The 18,970-nt window shown below is 29.2% G+C and overlaps 1 protein-coding gene across 2 annotated transcripts in view; it reads left to right on the top strand.

The window, feature by feature from the left end:
- The first annotated feature begins 3,624 nt into the window (after window positions 1-3,624).
- Window positions 3,625-18,970, top strand: part of LOC105257404 (probable cationic amino acid transporter) — a 62,157-nt gene continuing 46,811 nt past the window's right edge. Inside the window, exons 1-2 of one of the 2 annotated variants that reach the window (XM_011268000.3) lie at window positions 3,625-4,030; window positions 4,121-4,651. The gene's annotated coding sequence lies outside the window, so the exon portion shown is untranslated. Of the gene's footprint in view, window positions 4,652-18,970 lie in introns of both variants that reach the window. The other variant, XM_025409466.1, reaches the window with a different exon arrangement.

The following is an 18,970-nucleotide window of genomic DNA, read 5'->3' as shown; positions in this document are numbered from 1 at the left end:
ACTAATGAAATACCGGCCCATGACATCTCTGTCTTCTCTCTGACCAACATTTCGCGGTTAAAAGTTTATAATAGAAATCCCTATTTTATCGACGGATTATCTGGTTTGTTTGACATTTTTCACATTAGATGGCATTACTTTCACGATTTTGTGTCGTCACCGCTCTAGGCATAATCTTCGAACCGCCATTTCCCGCCAAGTGGTTTCGCGATCTAGACGCTTTTTGCTAGTCGTGATATTTATAATATAAATTAATTTTTGCAAATTGCAAGTGTGTGTGTGTATGCTAATCGATCAACCGCATCATTTTTTGCTTACGACTTGGATGCTGCGGCATGGATTGGATGATGTATGTAAGTTTATCTAACTTTTTATACAGTTTTTCTCTAATATGAAAGTGTACGCAAAAAAGATGCATTTCTTTGACTACTTTATAATAGTTTACTGTGTATTTTAACGCTCGCAAATTTTTTGACAATAGAATGTGTATTTTATAGGCGCGTTTTATAGATGTTAATTCATGTTAGAGGTCTTCAGTAAATGTTTCAAGATCTTCCTAAGAAATTGTTAGCAATCGACCTTTCCTATATCCACCCTACGCGGAATAAGTCAATTTCCTGGAAAGTGAGTCTGTGACAATGATTATTTTTGCGACATCGCTAAGTTGATACAAAGGTCGATAAGTAAATGTTAGAGCCACTGGTTTTTAGAATTTATCATAGGGATAGTAAAAAAAAGATACACGTTCTCGAGTATAATAAGAAAGAATAAGTATAATAAGAAAGAATTTTAATATTATAGGATCTAACGTATTCTTAATTAAAAATTAAGTAAAATAAATTTCTGCCAAAATGGCAAATGTTTTTTACACTAAATTTCATAAAAGTGAATTATCAAAATTAGAGAAAAAATATTTTCAGTGAAGAAAAAGAAATTGAAGGAGAAAGAATTACAACGAAAGATTAATTTTTAAATTAACTTTTCTCTATATTTAATATATTTTATACTTGCTTCGCGCAGAATTTTACTCGCGAAAGTAAAGGGAAGATTAAAAAAGCATCGCGATAGATAAGAAATCATCATTGCAGAGAAACGAATGCGTTTATGCGAATGTTGAGAGATCACCCGTTGCAGTAGCGGCCTGCGAGGGTGGTCTGACGTAACGCGTTACGTCAGATCGTGCTATAAAGTTCCAGAGGGATGATGGTGGCGTGCGTGGGGGTAGCTCACCACGAGAGGATCGACGGGGAGGGCACGTCAATAGGAGAGAATCCCTTGGACGCCTGGTAGGGAAACGAACCCTCAAGTGGGGGATAACTCGTAAAAGCTCGCGGCCATATATAAGGGCCGCAAGAGGGGTAATTGTCTTTCGATCCTCTCTCTTCCTCTCTTCCTCTTTCTTCTCCCTCCCCTCTATCTTTTCGAAATATGCGACTCTTCCGGAAATGCATGATTTCCGGGATCATGCATGAGTTCAGGCGATATATCGTTTCGAGGTCGCCTATGTTTAATTTTCCAAGAAAAGGTTACCTCCTCTCTCTTTAGCGCTTGTTATTTCTCCTAGTCGTATATACATCACTTAGAGTTAACGTCGGTTAAGAAGGGATAAAAATAGAAGGGGATAGAAACTTACTTAGATTCCAGGTATTGTTTGCTGATATTTATGGAAATGACAGATCAATCTCGTAAAAATAAATTGCCATCAAAATCCATTTATCTAAAATTATTTTTTCTCTATATACCCAGCAAACACCAAGTAACATTTATATAACTGTTATGTAACTGTTACATAATATGTAACAGTTATATTGTTGAGTGGGAACTTATAACTAACAGTTATTTAACTGTTATTTGGTGTTTGCTGGGATATAATCTATATATATAAATCTATAATAAAAAATATATAATTGGATATTAATATTATAGCGTATATTTTATTGATGTAACTATAACATATATTATAAATATGAAAACGGCGTGATCGGTAATCGTTGAAAAGCCCACGTAGGATGCGCATCAGAACGGACTTCTAATTTTGTAACATCCTGTGCCGATGTACACGTCACGTGACGCAACCACCCTCGCAACAGTTTCGATATACATGATTTAGTGGTGTGGCGCTTGCCACAGGATAGAGACCGGGTTCTGTCCATTCACCCATCAGACACGTCGCTCTAGGCATCAGGCATTTAGATACCGTAAGTGGTTTGCGGCTACCATTGAGCTCGTACATTGGGCGTAGAGAGGGGGAGGAAAGAGGCCGGGAGTCACCCTATAATCGGACGCGACTATAAGAACGGGGATAATGGAACGGGTAGGGAAAATGGCGGGAGGAGAAAGGGTATTATTCTTTGTAGAGGTGGCACGGTCAGTGACGTACGACAATGTCGACGTTATCGTAGATCGACGAAAAAGAGGGAACGGTTGCAAAAAATTGCCGCATGAAACACGACAGTTACAAATTTCTACGACCTTTCGCACTAATAAGAATCGTCGGTAATCCCTTTGCTTTTTGTGTGACCTTTTAATTAAACTCGATGCTTTGAAATAAAATCATAAATTTCTATAATAATAGAATCACGTATAGATCAAATCGTTAGATTTTGGAGAATTTATGATATATATTTTAGGCAATATATCGCAAATTTTTATGGAATATGTAAATATACATATATGTATGCATGTTACTGCATGTGTAATGTTTTGTATAGAAATAAACTTAATATAATATACATAATTTTTTGTAATATATATTGGTTAATTTAAGATTAATATATTAATTATTTAATTAATTATTTCATAAAAATATAAAATTTCTCATCAAATTCATAAAATTACTCATTTAACCACAATTTTTTGTAAAGCGATGTTTGCTTTGGCTACGTTACTGCGTTTTGCTTAATAAGGGTGGGTTATCAATTTCAAAGGCGTTTCAAGCGGGTGATATTGGAAAACATCGAATAAACTTTGAATTCAATTCGAAAGTTGTTTTTTTTGACAATAAATTAAGTTTATACTAAAATAAATGCATAAAGATTAAAGGAGTACTTATCTCTCAAGAAGTATCTATAAAAATTATTATTGACATTTTGATAATATGGGGAACCTCAAAATTACACTACTGTGATTTCCCAAACGGAGAGAAAGGGGTAATATATTAGGGGCGTCTTAATCGTGAAGGAACCTGATGGTTATGCAGCAAAGTTTATGAATTAAACTTTGTTAGATTGAATTTAGTAGTAGTTATGTATATTATATTAACTAATACAGTATTTATAATATATTAATATATTAAGCAATATTTCTTCATTTAACAAGTTCTTCATGAAATCTTTTCTTATTTCAAAAAAGATAATGCTTACGAGATGGCACACACATTCTTCAAATACATAAATCTCATTAAATATCATTTTATATAAAATAAAGATAAAAAGTAAATATATTTCACATTTGGTAATAATAATTTTAATTATTTAGTAATGATAAATTTCACATTTTCTTAGAAAATTTTTCTTAAAAAAATTAATTAATAAGATATATGATAATAAAAAGAGAATAACACACATCTGGAGGGTCATTATGAAACCTAATCGCCCACGCTTAAGAGACGCCACTGTTTGGCGGGGTGTTGCGTCAAGGGCGAGCTCTGCCACTGGTGGGGGTGCCTCTGGCTGGTAGGGGCGCGTCGCTGCCGACCGGGGCGCAAGAGGGTGGCGGCAGCATGAGAGGCAGAGAGTGTAACCCCACGGTCGCACCGCCACCCGTGCGTCGTCGTAAAATGTGACTCGGGGTAGCATAGTCACGGGGATAGTCGTGCGAGAGTGTAGAAAGATTAGTCGTGGTTTGCACCGGGAGTACATATTAATGTCCGCATCTTAGTTTTAGACAAGAGTATAAAGATATAATAGTGAGTAAGATTTATCCGGGGACGTGCAACGGGGTCTCCGTCGAGAGGAAGACGGAGAGGGAAGAGGTACACAAGGGAGGAAAGTCAAGCAACGAGACGGACGAATAATACGAGGACGGCTGGGTAAGAGATCAAACATCCTTGCGCCGGTCCAGTGATCTTACATATTTCGGAGACCGCCGTTGCGAACGAATACATATCATTTTATCCTAGTTGCAGAGAGATAAAGAGATAGCGAAAGAAAAGCGAGACAGAGAGAGAGTAATTTGGTACCGAGAGGGCGGACAAATCGAGAAAAAGATCAACGCGATCAACGAACGTTGTCGCGAACTTAATGAAGATACATGGAGAGAAAGATAGAGGAAGAGAGAGGAAGAAACATTGCGAATTCCATTGAGATGCTTATACAAAGATATATATAAATATATAAGTAGATAGATATATGTATACACATGCGCAACGCGAAACGTGTGAGTGTACTTGGCTTGAAGATCATCATCGTCGTCTCGTCGTCGAACGCGTCTCCTTCCGGCCCGAAGGTTCAGAATAGCAAGGATCGTTTAAGGGAATTCCGGAAGTGACTGGCGGAGACGCGCGAAAGGGATTCCCTTCCCGCGTCTGCGAGCAATTACACGCATCATCGTCGTTGTCATCATTGTCATCGTCGCCGTCGTGAACTGTGATTCTTTGTCAAGGGGTTTGGAACAGTGATCTGCAACGACGGGATAGATAGAGGCAAACGAGGTAAGTGATAGTCTATCTCATTTAATTCGTTTGTCTAGGCGTTTTGATTCGCGCGACACATGAAATGGAAGATTAATCGAATTGTTAGGCCGATTATATCGAAATCCATTGATAATCGGAAACCAATTTATAATGAATCAATTTGGCTGTTCATCCTAAACGTCAGCTTACATCTCTCATTTTTGGAGATTATTTAAATTTAATATCAAATTTAAAATACTTATAATTTATGTAAATTGCATAATCGCCTATCCCTTTACCTTCTAGACAATTATCTAAATATAATAATGATTAATATTGTTATTATTATAGGAGATTTTCATACAATTGTATTAGATAAACTATATTATAAATTTTATATTTGTGAATTTTAATACATGTATACTATATTATATTTGATACATGTATACTAATTTATATTTTAATGTTATATTGAAATATATTTATTCTTTACGTATATAACTTTATTAATCTTCTATAATTAGTTTTTAGGGTTTATTTGCAAAAAAATTAAAACTTTATAAGCAACATTATTCCATTTAATATAATTAATATTAACAAATTAAGTAATTTCTTTGATTTTCTTTTTGCCACGAATTTGTTTAATTGATCGATTACAGATTTATACAAATATATTAATATTTTTAATTTATTGCATATTCTTTTTTTTTCTACTTTATTTATTTATTATATTTTCCAATCAAATCAAATATTTTACAAGTTTAAAAATACTTGGATATCATTTTGTCGATATAATTATGACAAAAATACATTTTAAGATACAGTTTGTGCAATTGAGTATAAAAATACAAACGTTAAATTATCGATTTACCGATAAAATGTAAAAATGTGTCAGTAGGTTAACATAACTTTATACAACAATTAAGAATTTTAATCTTCTAAGTCTTCAATTATATTTGTATTTATTTATTTATTTTGTGTATATTTCGAATAACTTGCATATAGAATATTAATTTACAATACAAAATATTTTAAAGAATTCCCACATATATACACTACAAAATTATTGTTAATAATTATAGATATTAATGTTATCGTTTAATATTGATTTTATCGTTTAATTTATTGAAGTGGGTAGTTCTCAAAATATTTGCGTACCAAATATTGATTCGCAATAAAACATTAAAATTCCTTGTTACTGTACAAAATTAGATCAAATACTGACACTTTATCATTTAAATCGATGAATCAAAATATAAAGTTATATTTTCTTACATTTAATTTCCAGAATTTATTATGTAAAATCTAATTCTATTAACCACAAAAACAATATTCAATTACTTTTACGAATGTAATTTGATTTAAAATAACATTAGAAGGAGAAGGGAAAATAGTACGATATAAAATTCTGCGGTCGATTGATCAAACAAATTTGAGGCACAACCGAAAAAACTGTTTTATTAAATTCCGCATTGTCCTCTGTGATAACTGGACACAGTAAAAATATCGGCAAATCCGTAAAAATGTCTATAAAAGAAGTATAACGAATAATATTGTGCCTGCCAATATTCTTGTAAAGGAAACGGATAGACAGGCGCTCTAATGTTGTAAAGTATGCGAAAATATTCGAAACATAAATGTGTATGTACAAGATGTCGCAAGTTTTCTTCAACTTTCGATTACAAATTATTTTATCGATTAAAAGTCGTTTTATTTCAATTAAAATTTTTTCAACTAAAAAAAATCTCCGCGTTACAAATTGAAAATGAAGGATTTTTGCAAATTATCTTTCCATAATGCAATTAAATAACAAAACTTTCGTATTTAAATTTAAATAAACTTCTTTGCTCTTTCAAATTATTAAATTTAAATTTGTCGTTGCCAATATATTAATGTTAAATGCGTACAGTAAATGGATTGTGCTTTGAATTTATCTTTAAAAATATAAATATCTTATCTTGTATTAAAAATAAATATAAAAATATTAAATTTAAACAGAAAATCTACGAATAAGATATAAATAAATGAGCAAGTGTTTTCCGTTTCTGCTCTTTTATTATTTTAAAATACACAAGTATTCGCAATGAATTTAAGTCTTCTTATGCATCTCTTGTTCTTATTTCTGCATCGAGGAAACTATTTCCCGATGTGCCTCGAGCGTGTAGAGATTTTCATATCAGGAGGAACCTGAAAATATCGGCTGCATGTGTACATGACAAGGCACCCTCACCTTTATCGCGGGATTCTATGCACGTCGTGATGTCGTTTGCGCGCGATTATGTTTTATATGATTCGTTCCTCCTCTCGACATGAGGAGAAAGTCGTTGATATTAATAATCGCGTTAATGCAATATATTGCAACAATACAATGAACGATATTTTCGTCGCGTTTTAAAAATTCATTTTGTTACATATCTCTATCCGATCGATCGCAACTCGACTGCGCTCGAGTTCGAATCCGAATATTCACAGGACGCGGAGCGTTAAATATTCCCTTTCGCGAATGCGAATCCGCGCGTCGCTTTTATGAAACTATGTGTGTTTCTGCACACATGTGTATATATGTGTGTGTTTGTGGTATTACGCAGGGTTTTAGCCGAGAAAACTCTAGATACACGAATAAATTATTCATCGTTTGCAACAACGACGCGATATTTCTAACAACGCACGTGTGACACATTCTGTCTAAACATAGAAACATAACGATATTGTGCAGAATTACTCGTATATGTGTGTTAATTTTCTCATGATTTCGATGAACTTTAATTTCAAATTTAGTATAAAATCGTGCAATTTATAAAACATAATATAATGTTCAATCCTTTTAAGTATATGCAATTTAATTTTTTTAAATTACATGTCATTGCTTGTTATAAACAAGCGTTATAAAATATTTATGCCAATTCGTGGATCTTTTCAATGATTCATGTTATAAACAAGCGTTATAAAATAATTATGCCAATTATATGTGTTGGATTTACCGAATGTTATCACGCTTTTTGAAAATGTTTCTTTATTTTAAGTGGATATTGAATCGATATTAGTGTTCTCGTAACTAAATATTTTACGTACACGTTATATAATTATATAATTATTCTAAATGCATGACAGATAAGCGATGCGTGTGCTACATCCCAGCAGTTTAACAGTGAAATGTTTAATAGCGCACCTGCAATTATGTTAACATAGACGTCTGTCACCATTAAACGGTTTAATTTAAATTTATTGTTGGAGCATCATTCGTTATTGTCGCACGAATGAATTAAGTATGTTGGCAATCGCAAAATCTTTACAACGAATCACTGATATAACATTCCTATTAAACATATAAGAGATTCCGTTATTATTTACAATTAATTTTTTTTCTTCCGTGGATATACAGGGTGTCAGGGCAATCTCTTTTCAAAAAGAAGTTCTTATCTCGAGAGCTTTCCAAAATACTATAATAAAGTATTTTTTCATTGAATACTTTTCGAGGCTTGAAATAATCTCTTAATTTTACATAAACCATAAAATATCTAGTAAAATATTCATTTTTCGATTATTTTATTTAATACCTTAATACTTTTATGTACAAAATAATGAGAGAAATTAATTGATGCAAAGAAAACATATAATTGTTTCGAAGAAAAAATATGTAATATGCAATTAACAATTACATATTTTTTTTCGAAACAATTATGTTTTCTTTACACTAATTCCTCTCATTATTTTGTGCATAAAAGTACTAAGGTAAGATAATTGAAAAATGAATATTTTATTTTTACTAAATGAATACTTTTTTTACTAAATATTTTACTAGATGGTTTATGTAAAAATTAAGAAATTATTTCAAGCCTCCCTAACTCGAAAAGTACTCGATAAAAAAATACTTTATTATAGTGTTTCGAAAAGCTTTCGAAGTAAGCTACAAGAATATTTTTTGGGAAGAGATTACCCTGACACTCTGTATATATCAAAATTAAGTATGACTTCGCTAATGATATCGAAACAATCATTTGAATGATGAAATCAAATTCTCTATGAAATAATTTCAAAAAGAACAATGCGAACGGTAAAATCAAGATTTAATACTATATGAAAGATTTCATGATAATATATCAATTTTCAAGCATTAGGGGTTGTTTACAAATTCTAGATTCTATAAATTTCTTATAAATTAATCCTTAATTAATTCTTATAAATTAATATGTATATTAAAAATTTTATTACTGTATTATATATTACAATACTATTAAAATTGTACACGGATTTCAGATTCGCCAAAGTTTCGCAACTTCAACAAATAACGGTATATGAACTCTGGATATTTCCTTCCTTCTATCCAAGTATAGTTTAAGTAGGCACGCTTGTAATGCCTACGGGGTATTTACGGGTTATTTAGTTTCTGCAGTAGTTGCGATACGTCGAGACTCAGATGTGACGTGTTTCGTACTTGACCCAATTTCGTTCAGTTTGCGTTGACTTTAATTCGCGTTTATCTGAAAATAGCGCGTTTGATTAAAATAGGAAAGGTAGATGAGACAATGATAATTCAATATCGCGAAATACTACGATTATATATCTGATTAATATATAATAGAATATAAAGATACGTTTCTAGTTTATATCGTTCTTGTTCTTTTTGACATGTATTATTTGTCTGATAATTTGTGTGAAACAGTATGGAAAATGTTTAGCGAATTTTTCTGCGTTTAAAAATAGATATCATGTGCAGCAAAGAATATATTACTTCTTGTTAATTACAATCTTTAATTTTGAGTACATAAATCTCTATCAGATTATACTATAAAATTTGAATTGTTTCTAATTTACAGCCGCGACGAGATTTTTGTGTGAACATTATTAAATTATTTAACTCGACTAAAATTCTTGATCGAATTGTGGAAACAATTTCTATTCGTGAATTAGTGGTCTTGACCTTAATTGTTATTCGATTATTTATTTCATTTTGACAATTTATCATCAATTTAAGCGAAATAATCATTTTATCGTGAAATTGAATCAAGAATTCTGTAGATTTATAATGCTAATGTTTAAACAGAAAGATTTAAAAAACAACAAGCTGCACTTAATTTTTTAAGTTTTTGAATTCATGTGAAATATTTGAATAAATTTGAATAATTACATAGCAGTTTGATTTATGTTTGTATTTTAATAGCGATCGCGATAAACCTCGTGATTGGTCCTCGCGATAGCATGCGTCTTTTAATAAAATTTCACGCGCTTCTATCGCGGCTATCTTTCGCGACTAGCGTTAACACGGATCGATCTCGTGAGTTCAGGGTTGCGTTGTAAGGTCTCTTTCTCGCCGAGAAAATCTGCAGCTATATATATATGTATATCGCGCTTAAGTGCTTTCCAGATTCTCTATTCGAGCTTTCGATTGCAATGATAATATAGGTGCAAGAATATCCGCGCCTACGTTATAATATACGAGATAATGTTCGTGTCGGACATTATTAACTGTCGTATCGAATCGATTAGCGATATTAATACGCTAATGCATAAGCCATACGAGGGAAATAACATGCGCGTACATGGAAATTTATGCATATCCATCCCTTCATCTGCAAAATAGTTAGCGCAGTGTCTTTTTGATTAACCTTTGAATTTGAAAATCCATTAAAATACATTAAAATATTTCTTGAACCTTGAATAAAAAATAAAGTTTCGCGCCATTTGCATTTTGAAATCTTAATTTATAATATTCCGGTATGTTTGATCTACTGATAATGATATTTCTATTCAGAAAAGCAAAGTCTATTCGTAGTATTCCTTAAAATACATAATTTTCTAATTTCTTCAGGTATGACGCGCACTCCTCCCTCCACATGTATTATTTTGCGATATCAAAGAATTGTGATAACGTGAGGAACTCCAATAATGACGAGATATATTTGAGGGTGAATAATCGTAGAATATTTCGCTGCGACTATTGATTAGGTCGTTCTTGTATTACAGTATTGTAACAGCATTATCATTCTGCGCTGTAATTGACGCCTGTAGTTCCTCACATCGTTAAACGTTCCACATTTGCATACCGGTTAGTTAAATACGATAACACAGCCGTTCGCGTAGCCTTTCTCTCCCTCTCGAAAATCAACAAGTTTACGCATGAATGCATATTTGACAGATTGGCGCCTTTTCCATTTGTGTATCAGAGCGATGGCCGCGTCGTGGCATTTCATCGTTCATATTTGAAATTTTGAGTGCTCGAAAACGTACTGTGCCAATTGTTACGAAATATGCTCCATCCATTACTAAATAGTCAATTCACCGTAAATTTGTAGAGAAGATAAAATGACAAATAATATATATATATATATATATATATATATATATATATATATATATATATATATATATACAGGGTGTATCTGAAATGCACTAAACTTTAGGAGCGTATTCTAGAGATCAAAATAAAACTTTTTTTCTTATAAACATAGGTCCGCAAATGAACCCAAGCTAAAATTCGAAAATGTGTGAAATTGACCAAACACTCGCAACGCAAATTTATTTATCTCTCAAGAGAGGGTGAACCTTTTTTTCTGAAATACAGCCAATTTTTAATTTTTGCCCCAAACTTTAGGGGCCTCTAGCTCGGAGGGGGGTTCATTTGCAAACCCATGTTTATAGGAAAACAAAGCCTTATTTTGACCTCTAGAATACGCTCCTAAAGTTTAGTGCATTATTTTAGATACACCCTGTGTGTGTGTGTGTATATATATATATATATATATATATATATATATATATATCGTGTAACAAAGAATATGTGATGTATTTTTATATTAATCATGCAAAAAACTTGTTACATGCTGTAAATAACCTTTAAATAAAATATGTTTTTTCTCTTTCATAATAATAAGAATATATTCGAAATGTAAATTTTATTTGTGATATTTAGATATTCAACGCCACACGCTGATTATTTATATTTCACTCCAATTTATACTTATCGATCGATTTGAGTGAATAAAGTACATAATAATGGTTTTCCAGATATATCAATGGTTTCTGAAATACATTTTTTTTCGTGATATATGTACGATTTAATTCGCTTAGTAACCTATGCATGCTGAAAGGTAATGAATCCCGAGGTTAAAAGCTACCCAGCGGCATTTACTGTTCCTAATTGTTAATCACTCTGTAATTGTATGTACATACGTACACACTCCTATTATTTCTCTACTATCTGTCTCGCTTGTTATGATCGAGAAACGAAGAACACTTACAATATATGTATAAAAAGCCATTAATTATCAAGGTACATTAATTCATTAAGTCGTGAAACGAGTAGAAAGTATATGTCAACGATGAATAAAGAGAAGAATTTTTATGATACATATAAAACAGATAATAAATATATAAAATTTTTATTCACGGTGCAAAAAAGATATCCTAACGAGAGAGACATCATTTTATAAAAATATGAAATATACACATATACGACTAGAAAAAAGATAATCGGATGAATGATCAATGTTAGAATATAAGAGAAATAGAAAATAGATTTTGTATGCTATTTTATGAAAGAATTTAAATGATTTGAAACGGTGCCTATTGCTTTGTACACAAATGTGTTTCGGTACTAAAGAGAATATCCCCGGTGATATCGGAAAATGAAAATCGCTCATTGTCAGCATTCAATCTACTTATATTTTCATACATATTTATGTTATTTATTTTCTAAATGATCTGATTTACTTTAATAAGAGGTTTTTATCAAACATGCATTTTTTACAGTGCAATAAATCATATATAAATTTTATTAATTGCATTATTTCTTTCTGGACAAATGCAATTTTCTAAGATTACATTAAAAAACAACATTTTATTTTTAACATACTTGTATTAGCTCTCACTTAAAATTACGATTTGAAATGCTTACTTGAAAATGTTTCAACTTTAAAGCGAATAATACTTTCAACGCATATATATATATATATATATATATATATATATATATATATATATACAAACACCAAGTTTTTATATAATATTTGACTATAAAATATATTTGAAATTCTCTAGTTACATATTCTAATTCATATCTTTAAGATATAATTTAAAATGCTGTTTATGTTTCATTCTTTTCTACAGCACCACTTATACTTCGGTAAATATTTGGCTCGAAAGGATAATGGATCTCAAAATCTTGATCCTTATATGAATTGCTTGTCTGTATAGTTTCATTAATTTCGCATGATTTAAATTATATAATCCAATTTTTCTTTAAAATTACATCTTTTATACGCTAGACTTTCAAGAATTATACTATTGGAAAACAATTGTTTAATTATATTTTCACTTTTGAATATTAGGACTCTCAGATTTAAAATATATACCTTTACGTATTTGTTACGGACAATATCCTCAACGAATCATGCTACAATTATAACTGCCATGCGTTGAGAAATCAATAGAAATACGGAATATTCACTAATTAAATCATCTCTGGTGTATGCCCGACGAAGTAAAACATCGATTGACGATTGGTAGTCTCGGTAGCGGATTAATTAAATGCCGTTGACGAGCGGTAGCAATATACTTGTCATATTGCAAATAATACGTTTTACAATTAAAAGTGAGAAATATTGCAGAGATAATTTATCTGTTGATATTTGCTTCAACACTTTTTCATATTTCTTCAATTAATTACTCTTTCTCTCTTAATATAATTCAATTTCCAAATTTGACTTGGTATGTATGAATGTGATTTTTAACTAAAATTGATAAAAATTACATACATTAAATACATTTAAAGAGTTATTAAATTTTTCCTTATTTTTTGTTAAGCAATAATAAAAAAGATTTTTACAAAATTATTATTAAAATATTATATTATAGAAGTAAATTTATAGATATTTCTATATTATAATATAGAAGTATATTTGTCTTATTAAAAAAGACAGATGTTTGTGTAATTTGAAGGCCACAGAATAATATAATTCAGAGATGTTCCTCTTGTCTTTTGATTTCACGTGTTTATTTGTTCACATTAAACAGCTTTAATGTAGCGAGTCAAAAAAGATCAAATCGATTTTCAAAAAAGATCAAATCGATTTTCGCATTATTATGTTATTAAATATATATTATTAAATTATTTTTGCAAGAGTTAATGAGATTTTAATCGCTTATAAATATTCTATAGTACATATCCATTTAAAAATGTAAATTATTAATGCCATTTTGTTTTTATGTCTATTTATTGAATCGATCAATAAAATCGATATGAAGATAGTTAAAGAATAGCATTAATGTAAAGAAAACACAATCCAACATGTGTTTTCAATTAATAATTACTAAGTGATTACGTTATTTATATGTGCTTGCAGTTCGAAAGGATCAATTATTCAATTATATTAACTATAATTATATTAATTATATTGAATATATATTAATTATATTAATTATATTAACTATAATTATATTAATTATATTAACTATAATTCAATAAATATGAATCAAAAACAAATGCAGATATTTTTAAATATATTTAATATATTTGAAATCTCGTAATTGAAAGCAGCAGAAATAACAACAAAAATAAATCCAATAATGATTAAGCAATTTTTTTTATAAAAACAATCGAATATTAATTATCAATTTTTTCAAAATTTATTGTGTGTGTGTATGTGTATATGTATATAAATAAATTCTGTTTATTAATATTCTATTTTAAATAAAATTATTGTTAAGGGAATTTAATTTCTTGATGATTTTTATTCCCTTATTTTGTATTTATTTTATATATAATTTGTATATTATTTGTATGTTTGATTTTTTTCTAAATTTTTAAACTCTCTCTAAAATTCTATCTATATAATAATATTACATCTTATAGACAAGATATAGATATCGTAATGACCGTGCGCGGGTATTTATGAATTAAACAAAAATACACACATGTATTTTTCCGGATGACAATTTGTACCTTACGTTGCCAGATGCTATTCCAATAAAATGTCTCTAATGTATTTACAAATATTATTAGTTGCTTCAATAATAAATTATTTATTATTGAAATATATATAATTATATATAATTCAATAATAAATAATAAATTATGCAATAGTAAATAATTATATGTAGACAGATAGATGTTTATAGTTGATCGACATCCTAAATATTCGTAATTAACATTGTTATTCAATGTAGCTTGATTCGAGAAAATATTAGTTAGGAATAATTGTTGAATTTTTCACTCACAAATCTTGTATATATATTAAATTATTTTTTCGTAAAAATTAATAAGGTTAATAAATTTATATATAAAGTTTTTATAAAATACATAAAAAACTTTATATTAGCAATATATATTTAAATATATATATATATATATATGTATATATATATATATATAAATTTTAATGTTTAATATAAAAAATAATTTTAATGTTTAATATAAAAAAGTAATTGAAGATTGCTTTAAATCTTAAAAATCTATCGGCAGCTTAATACCACTCAAAGGAAAATAAATTTTTATCAATACAAAAAAAATATCACGAATTGTTTTGAAAAATTAGTATATGAGGATGAAATTGAGATTATAAAATTATAAAATTATTCCTTTAAGATTTATCTTATTTGTATAATTAGATATTAAATACGGTAATTTCATTAATAATGCTTTAAATGCGAGCTGTTTATCAAAGATCTGGTAAACTCTTTCGTAAAGTACGATTAATTAACACCCGGAGGCTCTTCAGTCGATAACGAATTTTCCCTCGAGCTCAATTTGCCGGCACTGTTCTCTAACGGTACTTTACTCAAGACTTTGGTGCGTTTTTTTCGTAAGCATCTCTTTTTATAGGGGAAGAGTCGTACTATAAGGGGATTATATCAAACATTTCTTCTTTCGTAACGACCGATAAATATTTCGAATTAATCTTGTTTCCAGCGCACAGATCTCTTTTTATTACACTACGTAAATAAATAAAAGATATTAAATTTATTTTTGTTAATCTTAATTTATATTCTTATTCCAAAAGTAAAATTATTTAATATAAATTAAATGTATTATAATTTTATCATTTTCTAATATAATTTTAAAAAATAATTATATTTTTATGCTGTCCATTAAATCTATTTTGTTTTAATAAAGATTTAAATTATGGTTACACAATATGAATAAAATAACAAAATAAAAAGGTGTTTAAAGTTCAAATTTTTTTCGAGAATTTTTATTTCTTTCTGCAAATATTTGTAATTAGTTCGATTTCTTGTGGAAATATTTATTCGAAAATTAAAAATAGTTATTTGACAGATTAATGAACTTAATAATTATTTCCCTAATTAAATTTCTAATTGGATGAGATAAGTTATTTGTGAAAAATCTTGTTTAGTTTATATTTATTTTCATCATTTTTTATTTTTTATTTAAATTTTAAATTATTTCTTCTGCAGATTTACTCATGTACATCATTTTTTTTATAAAATCATGATTTTAATAATAATGGTATTAATGATATAAATGCTCCACTTTTGCATCACATTATATATATATGGATATATATATATATATATATATATATATATATATATATATGGAGATAAAAAATTGACGTTAGAAATTAATTCCAAGTTTGATATCAATCAATTTAAAATTGACGTTGGAAATTAATTTCAAATTTAATATCGATAAATAATGAATGAAAAAATATATTTATAGTAACTAGTATATAACGTTTGTGTTTCAGGCATTAAAACACATTTATACTATTATATAATATTATAATATATATATCGAAAGTTTTTATGAAAACGCTAAATTCAAAACATGCACACATATATCCACTTTTTTACACAGTTTGCATGTAACAAGGTTATTCAATGAACGTAATGACTTTACATTTACAATAGAGTAACGACAATAATCTCATCAACAATAAAATCACTCCTGTCGACAATTTTAGTTAATTCTCTATTCGTGTGCATACTTTGTTGTTCCACTACGTACATGTAAAATGTTTTTTTAATCAAGCCGAACAATATCATTCATTATTTCTTATTAATCTTGCTTTGGAATATATTATGAGATATATGCAATAATCACATATTGTTTATTTTCTTTTTCCATTTCATTTATTTATTAAAAAAAAAGTTCGCACTTTTACTTATTTAAAATATCTTGTCGCATATATGTATGAATTATTTTACGTTAAATATTTTTTTAGAAATATTTTAATTTTTTTAAATGTTTATTTACTATAAAAATTTATTAAAATTGTTCATGTTTTATTCCAATCTCTTTCTAAGAATTCGTTCTAAGAATGTGAGACTGAAACAAAGGTTTGTCGTAAACAAGAAAATGTAAAAACTCATGTCTATCTACATACGACAAACATTCTGTTAATTGATTTATTGATTAATGTGTTTCGATATGGCTGCATTAGATAATGATTAAAAACACAGATGCTTTGCAATGTATGTGTTTATGTTACTATACGTGTGTAATGCACACACTGTACTTTTATACGCGGACGGTACAAAGAGAAATGTTTGGTATAATAATTTGATAGTGATTCGATGTAAGTATAATGTAATTGCAATATTGATTTTATTATTTAACATACATTTTTAATTCCATTATTACTACATAATTTATTTGCAATGCGTCGGTTATTCTTTTGTACATATTTAATAATATAATATATATAATAATTATATTGATATATATCGATATATATTATTAATATAACATGTAAAATATATATGCAATTATAAAAAAATATAATAGTGCAACAATAAAATTGATATGTAAAGAAGAAATATTTAATCTATTATGATAATGATGCTTTTCCATTTCACAATATTTTGATGAAGAAAGTACAAAAAATATTTATAAGTTTAATAGTTTTGACTCATCTTTATTTTAATTGCCGACATAAATTGACTCTTCTGCTCAACTTTAGAATTATTGAAAAACTTCTTAACACTTATTACACTTATACTCGAAAGAAAAATGTTAACGAGCGATCGGTCAGATATTTAGCGAAACTAATTGATCGAAGAAAAGCCATTCATTAATGATATTCATTAATGATGATCACTCCCGTTCACAGCTGACCTGTTCAATTTGATTCTGCGTGTCTCGGAGCCACGTCCCGTGTTTTCTGCCTCGCTAATTATTACTGTTGATGAATGTGGACGCGCGATGCTGAAGAAACGAACCATATTTTTTCTCTCACGATATGACATATTTTGATCTAAAGTGCAGCAAGAAAATCTTGTTTTTTATCATTTCAATTTTCACAATCGTATTGTGGGCATTAGATTGCCTTTTCTCAGCTTTCCTTTTCAAATGTGTTTTTACTATTAATAATTTTATTATTTAATAAAATATATAATTTAATTTATTAATTTATTATTAATTATTGTTATTATTATTATTAATTTATTATTAATTTTATCATTAATTAATTAGTTTTTATTATTAATAATTATATATATAAAAAAGTTCTTTTTCAAAAATTTCCGATACACAGACTGTACATCTATTTCATAATTGAAATCAAGTCTATATATTTCATAATTTTTATCGACAATAAAAGCTGCGTGGAGTAACTTGTATATTATTCACATTGTAAATTGAATCAGAATTGAAAAATATTAACTACCTTCTATATTGCTCGAGATAAATAACTAATGGTAGCTTTATACAAAAACTCGGGAATGAACTTTCGGATTGTACATTCATATCGTTATTTGTTCTCATTTACAATCTTTATAACTCTCCATATTTTCTCTCTTCCATTCTATTCACTCATTCCAATATCGATTATAAAGAACGAAACGCGATTATTTTCTACGCTCGCGGGATTATCGCTTCTTTTATTTTCCGTTTGCTCGTGTCAAAGTAAATTATTTCTCTAATTTTACTGCTCCCCGTAAAAGCGATCGTCATCGCGTTGCAAAACTCGCTCCAGAGTGTCACAAATTGGACTCTCGCTGATGAGAAACGTAGAAAAGTCTCGAGAGAACCGGATTGCCGTCCGTTTCCGTGGCTTGTCGCTCGATTAATTGTTCAAAAGCGAATCAACCGACAGGCGGAACTCGGAAAGCGGTAAGCTCAAATCTGGGTCGAAACATCCGGGGTGAAAAGCCTAAGGGCGATCTCTAAACGGAGCTCTGCGGCTTCATGTCCCGACAGAACACGGATGTACAGGTTGCTACGAGTCGCAATGGGATCAACACGTCCGTTCCGCAATTATTCCGTTATTCTCTCTGCGGTTTTCTCTCTTTACAGCCCCTTTATTTTCCATTAACAGATCGAGAATGAGAGAAAGGGGGATATATTATTTTTCCGATATCTTTACATGGCTAACTAGAAATGTGATAATCCCGGCAAAA

Source organism: Camponotus floridanus, unplaced genomic scaffold (assembly GCF_003227725.1).
Source record: "Camponotus floridanus strain SB8 unplaced genomic scaffold, Cflo_v7.5 scaffold267, whole genome shotgun sequence".
Classification (NCBI taxonomy): domain Eukaryota; kingdom Metazoa; phylum Arthropoda; class Insecta; order Hymenoptera; family Formicidae; genus Camponotus; species Camponotus floridanus.
The sequence above is the reverse complement of the archived record's forward strand: the minus strand, read 5'-3'. Positions and strand labels throughout refer to the sequence as shown.